The 7097-nt window shown below is 43.6% G+C and overlaps 1 long non-coding RNA gene across 1 annotated transcript; it reads left to right on the plus strand.

The window, feature by feature from the left end:
* The first annotated feature begins 4467 nt into the window (after positions 1-4467).
* On the plus strand, positions 4468-5591 carry LOC147902936 (uncharacterized). The gene is made up of 3 exons (XR_015540845.1): positions 4468-4931; positions 5234-5311; positions 5515-5591. It is a non-coding gene; the product is annotated as an uncharacterized LOC147902936 (long non-coding RNA).
* The last annotated feature ends 1506 nt before the right edge of the window (positions 5592-7097 follow it).

Here is a 7097-nt window from a genome sequence, read left to right on the forward strand (position 1 = left end):
TTGCATTGGCAGGCCGTTTAGGGTATTTGGCACCTTGTGTTGGTAGTGAGAAAGCCCTTTGAATGACTGTACTGTCGAGGATAATGTTTAGTTTGCTCTTATGTAAAGTGATTGTACCATACTTGCCAACCTTTGCATTACTGGAGTGGTAAGAATGGAGAAAATCCTTGATGTATGTGGTAATTGTAGGACCGTCCTCCAAGGATTTTAGGCTCTCATGCAAACTGCCTAGACCCCTTTGCTCTAAGTAAGATGTTGCTTCCTGGAAAAGAGTATAAGTCGATGTGGGTGGCCAAACAAGTTCTAGTGACTGGACGCCTTCAATGGCTGTGTAGGTCGTTGGTGACTGGGGTGGCATTTGTTCTTCTTGGTCATGCACTGAATCCTCTTCAGAGCTATCGCTCTAGACCACGAATGGCTGTGGTCGCCGTGGTTGAGAGGATGTAGATGGCTGTGAACTCTGGAGGGGGTCTCGTGGTTGAGGTGGTGGGCTCTTTCTGTGCATCCTCTTTAGTGGTGGCAGCTTTTCTGAACCTGCATTTATGTGCATGTGGAATACCATTCATCATTAGATTGGTTGGCATGCCGGTATGACCTTTCTATGTGGGTGGATTATCGCTGCGAGATGGACTCGAAGTCACTCACAATGTGAGGATGGAAGTAAGGTGGTGGTCGATGGAGAGGGAGGGGTGTCTTGCGTAGGGCTCGTAATGAAGAAAAGGATGGAGACAAAATGTGAAAGATGAAGAATGAGGGGGTGGAGTGGGTTTTTATAGGAAATGAGTTTAGGTTTAGGGTTAAACCCTAAACTCTTCCCGAGCCATAACTTGTTATGAATAGCTCAGTTTGCTCTTTTGCAAAAAGGTGAAATGAGCAAAATTACAAGCTCTACGTATTTGTGTCCACTACCTAGCCTGATTGTTTATCAAGTGGCTTTTATTTAAGAAATAAAGAAAATTTCTTAAGTTAGGAATCCAAGGTTGATGCTTGGGGTTGATATGTTTGGCTAGAAATGAAAATAAAATTTCTTTCCTTGCCCTTGAGTGTTATGTTCGTGAAAGTTCGAAGTAGTTTGTTTTTTTTACACATACCTATGTATGCTTACTCATTACTGGAGACGCTAGTCTCCCTGACAACGATACCAAATGTTGGCTCTTTCCTACTGCTTTTGTAGGAAGAGCAGGGTTTTGTCAGTAATGCAGGGTTCCAAGGCTTTTTGTCACCTAGAGATATATCGGGGTTGTCGGTTGTAGTATATGTGTAGCTTAGGACCTCGAGTCATGTTCCAGTAAGAGACATAGGCTTAAGTGTGGTAAGCAAACAAAGTGCATGCATGTGTAAAAGGAACGTGTATCATCATGATTGAGGTAATGAAGGCTTTCGCCTTCATTGGGGATTGCAGGGTGTAGGAAGAGTTTAAGGTTAGAAGGAGGTTCCACGGTTAGAAGGAGTTCCAAGGTTTAGAAGGAGATTCTAGGGTTAGAAGGAGTTCCAAGGTTTAGAGTAGAGTACATGGTGGAGAACTCGTTTCCCTCATAGATCATGAGTTTAAGGGTTGAGGAACAAAGGGATTAGGGGGAGCATAGGAGTGGGAGAGGAAGAAGGTGTAAGAGCATGGGGGAAAGAAGAGAGAGGAGGAAGGAGAGAGGAGGAGGAGGAGAAGGGAGGAGGAGAAAGGAGGAGGAGGAGGAGGGAGGAAGAGGGAGGAGGGAGGAGGGAGGAGGAGAGGGAGAGGATGGGTTGCAAGGTTAAAGGAGAGGGGAGGAGGGGTTGCAAGGTTAGGACATGCTTTTGGACGTGGAGTGCAAGGAAGGATGGACACTTGAGATAATTGCTTGGAATACCAAAGTAGAACTCAACACAATGCCCCAAAGAGTGTGGCTTCATTCCATTATGGGATATTTATACAAGTTGGAGAGCTTCTCCTTCTGCATGTAGGAAGTGTAACACATTCTCTCTCTACATGTAGAACTTGCATATAGAATTTGCATGTAGAAGTCGTATGTAGAACTTGCATGTAGAACTCGCATGTACAACTTGCATGTAGAACTCGCATGTAGGAGTTGTATGTAGAAGTCGTATGTAGAAGTCGTATGTGCAACTTGCATGTAGAACTCGCATGTAGGAGTTGTATGTAGAAGTCGTATGTAGAAGTCGTATGTAGAACTTGCATGTAGAACTCGCATGTACAACTCGCATGTAGGAGTTGTATGTAGAAGTCGTATGTAGAACTTGCATGTAGAACTCGCATGTAGAACTCGCATGTAGGAGTTGTATGTAGAAGTCATATGTAGAACTTGCATGTAGAACATGCAAGTTGGATTTCTAAGAGGGATTATTTCTAGCCTTATGCAAGTACAAGTGGAGCTTTGCCGCTACTCTACACACATATTCTGTTCTACCTAAGTCCATGTTGGCACAGAGACAACAATAACTGAATGCCCAAAGGGCTAAATACAACTGTATGAAGGGGCTGAAACCCTCACTGGTGGAAACATGTAGAAGAAAGTACTGTATGGAGGGGATTAACTCTCACTTCAAAAATGAGGTAGGCTGATGAGGCCTGCTAGCTGGAGCCATGGAGAGGCTGATCTGAGGTTTGACTGAAGGCTGAAGTGATCCCTATTGTGGATGGGAGAATGGAAGGCAAGGGATGGCTTTTAAATGCCTATGACATATTGGGAATGTTCGTCTAGAAGACTGCCTACACTGACCTGAACCTGCAGACTCCTGATCTGCCCCTGCTGACTCGTCGACTGCCACCTGGCAATCTGGTACTATGTTGATGTCAGCACTAATGTGGCAGTCTATACTGCACTAGCAACTGCTAGTGATGCCTGTGTATGGTTGCTACGACTGCTAATGGTTATCTGATGTGGCTCCCACTCAAGTTGCCCACATGGCTGGACTGTTGTGTGCTGATGTGGCTGCTGGTATGGCTGCTAACATGGCTGATGACTGGAGCAGCATGTCCACCTGCGGTGTATGCACGTGACATCCCTTTCTGCTGAAACTCAAACTATATGGAGAAAATCCCCTTAGATCTCGGGGGATCCATCTGGGAAATGTAAGTATACTATGAGAGTTTAAAATGAGGGGTATTTTAATTCTCAAGACTTACAGAAATATATTTATAGCAGGGATAATTTTATACACCGTTTTTAAATTAAGAGGTAGGGTGTGTTTATTCTCAGATCCAAATTAAAGTTATTTTTTAAATATTCTCTTATCTAGGATGATGTGTAAGAGCAGTCATAATTTTTCATGGGTAGCTCAAAGTTTTAATGTGCTGACTAGCCCTCGCAGTCATGATAATAAGATATTGGTGTTGGATTTAGTGAGACACACACACACACACACACACACACATAGAGAGAGAGGACTCAAATTGTATCTTTTCAGCTATGCTTTGAGATAGTGGCAATTTAGTAACCTAATGTCGCCTCATAATGGAGCCTTAGCACCTCCTAGATGAGTGATGAGCAGATAAATCCACATGGAAGCATCCAAATGATCACAACTGTCAGTAGAATGGCTTACATCACTTACATCACTGAAGGGCCTAGCTTGTCCCATGCATCCTCTATGAAGGCATTGGTAGGTTGCAATGTAGTTGGAATTACCTAGTAGAGCTTGGGTAACCCCATCCAAGTTTCATGGAGATCTAGAGAGTACCTTACAACCCATATTTAGAGAGGACCTTACGACCCATGTTCTCTAGAACATGGGCAATTTGCTACTGCATCCATTCCTTATGATGCTCAGCTCTTCCTTTCCTCACGCTTGCCTCTGGCCTGCTCGGTTCATGAGGGGATTTTCATTGTGCCTATTGAGGCTGTCTGGTCCCTTCGTCTCCCTTCGTTGCCTTTGGCCCGTTGATTATGCTGCAAAGAAGAAGAAAGAGATAAGATAAGGGATCGAAAGAGAGAAGATGAGAAGCTGATGGGCATGGTACAGAAGCAGAAAGGAAGGGGGATGATTCAGGAGCTTGTGGCTCAATATAAGACTGCCCAGTCATTTTATTGCAGCCAAGATGCTTTCGTAATCTAGAGCAGGAACTCCAAGCCATGGAGAACAATTCCCTGAATGGTAGCAAGCGGAGCTGCTCTCATGCCCTAAATGCCTTTCCCATCCTAGCTTGGTGCGCGATCTCCATGATTTGATGAATTTGGGTAGCTACCACATTTCTAACTTGGAAGTGTCTCAGTAGCAGCTATGTAATCTTAGCAACTTCCATGGCAGAGGATCCTCTTAAAGTTTCTAGCTGTGGCAGCTCAATGTTGTTACCAACCAACTTGGGCATTTTTTATTAGTAGAACTTTTTTGCGGCGAAGGAATTTCCTGAGTTTCCAAGGACCAAGGATAGCATCATGGAGCTTAGGTTCTGCTCATCTGTTGGGGCACTTTATGGTAGTACATACAATTTGTTTTTTTGACATTGTGGCAGTTTGGGTTATCATGTTTTTGAGGAATGATGAATCACAAGCTGCGTTTAAGACCCGAAAATATGCATATACACTGCTGGCAGTCATCTATGGGAAGAAAAAGGCTTTCGATGACTTCAAAGGTTTTTGATGTCATCAAAGTGGTCAAGGGTCCTCCTCCAGTGTGGAGAAGGCTACTACTTTGTCTGACAATGTAGACGTGCCAGGAAGTGTTCTGGCAGAAAGCAGCATGGGAACCCGACCTGTTTCATGGCTTTCTCGATCTTGTGACAGCGAGCCAAAATGAGGTGGAAACATTCTAAAAAGCCCTGGAATCTGCTCTGTAGTGCAAGCTTCAGGAGAATTAAAAGGAACATTGCCTTATTGCAAGCATGCTTTTATGATGTTGACTGAATCATATGCCGGTGAATGACTGCAGGTCCATATCTTGGAGTATTCCCAGGAAGATTGAAAGAGTTGGAATCGGAGATAGTTTTTTTTTCCAAGGTGAAGCAATATTTGGCATTGATGATGTAGGCTTGCCGATTGCCAAATATCTTCTCTAGAGGGCATCGCAACCCTCTTTAGTGACAAATTACCAGAAGTTGTGGCTCTTATTCTCCTAACTTTGGGGCTGAAATTCACAACTTTCTTAAGCTAGCTATGCACTACGTTGGAAATAGGCTTGGTCTTGTATTTCATGTGCTTTGTAGGGTTTATATCCTAGGATTTTTGTTTTTGATGCCATAGCCTTCCCCTCATGTCCTATTTGAAACTAGTAGGGGTCAACAATGTTTCTGACTTTCAAGGTGGCCATGTATGATGGGACTACATTGTTGATGCAATCCTTGGTAGACAAGATATATTTCCTCAAGGATTATATGAAGGTAAAAGTGATTCTTTTGTCACAACTCTCTTGTCCTTTGCAACCTTGAATGTTTTACATAATTTCAAGCCACCTCATAGGTTTCAAAGTCATCCTAATCATGCACTATCTACGCATGAATTTTGAAGTCATCTCAAAGTGAGGGCTATCACTCTACATCTCTTCTTGATTGTTGATAAATCGTACTTGTGGCTGAACTTGAAGGGCTTATGGAGATGGCAATGGGCAAGCTGATTGCAATTAAAGGTTTTGCATTGCATGGCAATCTTCACCAGTAGAGGTTGATGGTGAGTGTATTCTCAAATTTCTTGCAATAGACTATGTACATGTGGTTGGGTAGGGTTAGTTATAGGATAAACGATGTCTTGTATAGATATAATTTGGTGTCTTTATCTAGGTCATATCATGCATATCTAGGTATCTTGGATGGCAAGGCATTGATGGAAATGTAAGCCAATTTCGTGTCAAATTTGGTGGATATCCATATTAAATTATGTAGCAACATTTGAGCAATGACCAAGGCTTCATAAATATATGATCAGATTGTTAGAGAGGGTTAATGGAAAATGTTCAAAAAATTGATTAAAAAATCACTCACAATTGGTTGGACCAGGTTAGATCAATTCCTTGTCTTGCTTGGTGATCTTCCCTGAGGCAGCCATCACATCAATTTGTTTTGGCTCCGTGCCTTGCATCACCCTCCAAATCTCCCTAGCCACCATGTGGATCCACAGGTCGAGGTATCCATTTGCAAGTTTGAAGCGCTTCAATGCCAATTCGGTGTAGATCTATAGGGTCCTCTAGGGCCAACTCATGCACAACAAGACTAGTGCCCATCGGGGCAGCAAGAGGGCATAGAAAAGCCAGTAGCAACCAATCCAGTTAGCCTTGGTTGGCTGACTAAGTCGGCAACATTAGCTAACCAGATCTAGTCGGATGGATAGACCAAAAAGTTGGCAGACATGGTAGCTCTAGACAGTCTTTGCAGGTTGCATTCTAGGCAGGTAGCACATACAATCCAACCTTTCAGCTCGTAGCTCGTAGTAGATTATCCACCCTTACTAGCATAACATTTGAGGACAGCATGTTGCAGTTTTTGTGGCGCCATCTGATGAGCAGCAGCAAGGCCATCATCTGGGTCTTTAGAGATGCATATGGGACTCATAGTAGCAGTCCATGTGCTCAACACATGGGCCTAATTATAGTCCATGCCTAGCCACTCAAGGTCAACCAAGTGGGCCAACAAATAGGCCAACTTGAGGGTTGATTTTGGGCACCATAGGTTTGGGTATAGCCGACCCCTTGCTGGTGGGTCTTTGTGCCCTGCACAAGGCCTATATCATGTGGTGATCGTACCTCTAGGCATGAACTAGAGTGCATTCAGACCTTCCTTACAAAGTGCATGCTCTACATATCGTACCATTACTACATCTCTTGAGACCTCATTATGAATTGGCACCTTGTCAAACACTTTTTGTGCTTCACAAGTGATCTGTCTGACAGCTCCAAAGTGCACTTGACTGTTGCATCATTTACTGCTATCTTTTGCACAGGCATCTCCTCTGTTTGCAGACTCTTTCCAGCCTGGTCTGACCTGTAAAACACCTCCAACCTATCCCTAGAATAGCCATCTTTCTGCCACATATCAGCACTCCAGGGAACAGATTGGAGCAGCAGAGCAGCACTCCAAGGAATAGATTGTTCAGAGTGCAAGAAGTTGAGGTTTGAGTGTTTTGTTTCAGCAGCTCTTTTGTAGTTTATTCACAGATCTCTCAGCTTACCTTTAA

Source organism: Dipteris shenzhenensis, chromosome 4 (genome assembly GCF_047967505.1).
Source record: "Dipteris shenzhenensis isolate YYH24624 ecotype China chromosome 4, Dip_SZ_1.0, whole genome shotgun sequence".
NCBI classification, from domain to species: Eukaryota; Viridiplantae; Streptophyta; class Polypodiopsida; order Gleicheniales; family Dipteridaceae; genus Dipteris; species Dipteris shenzhenensis.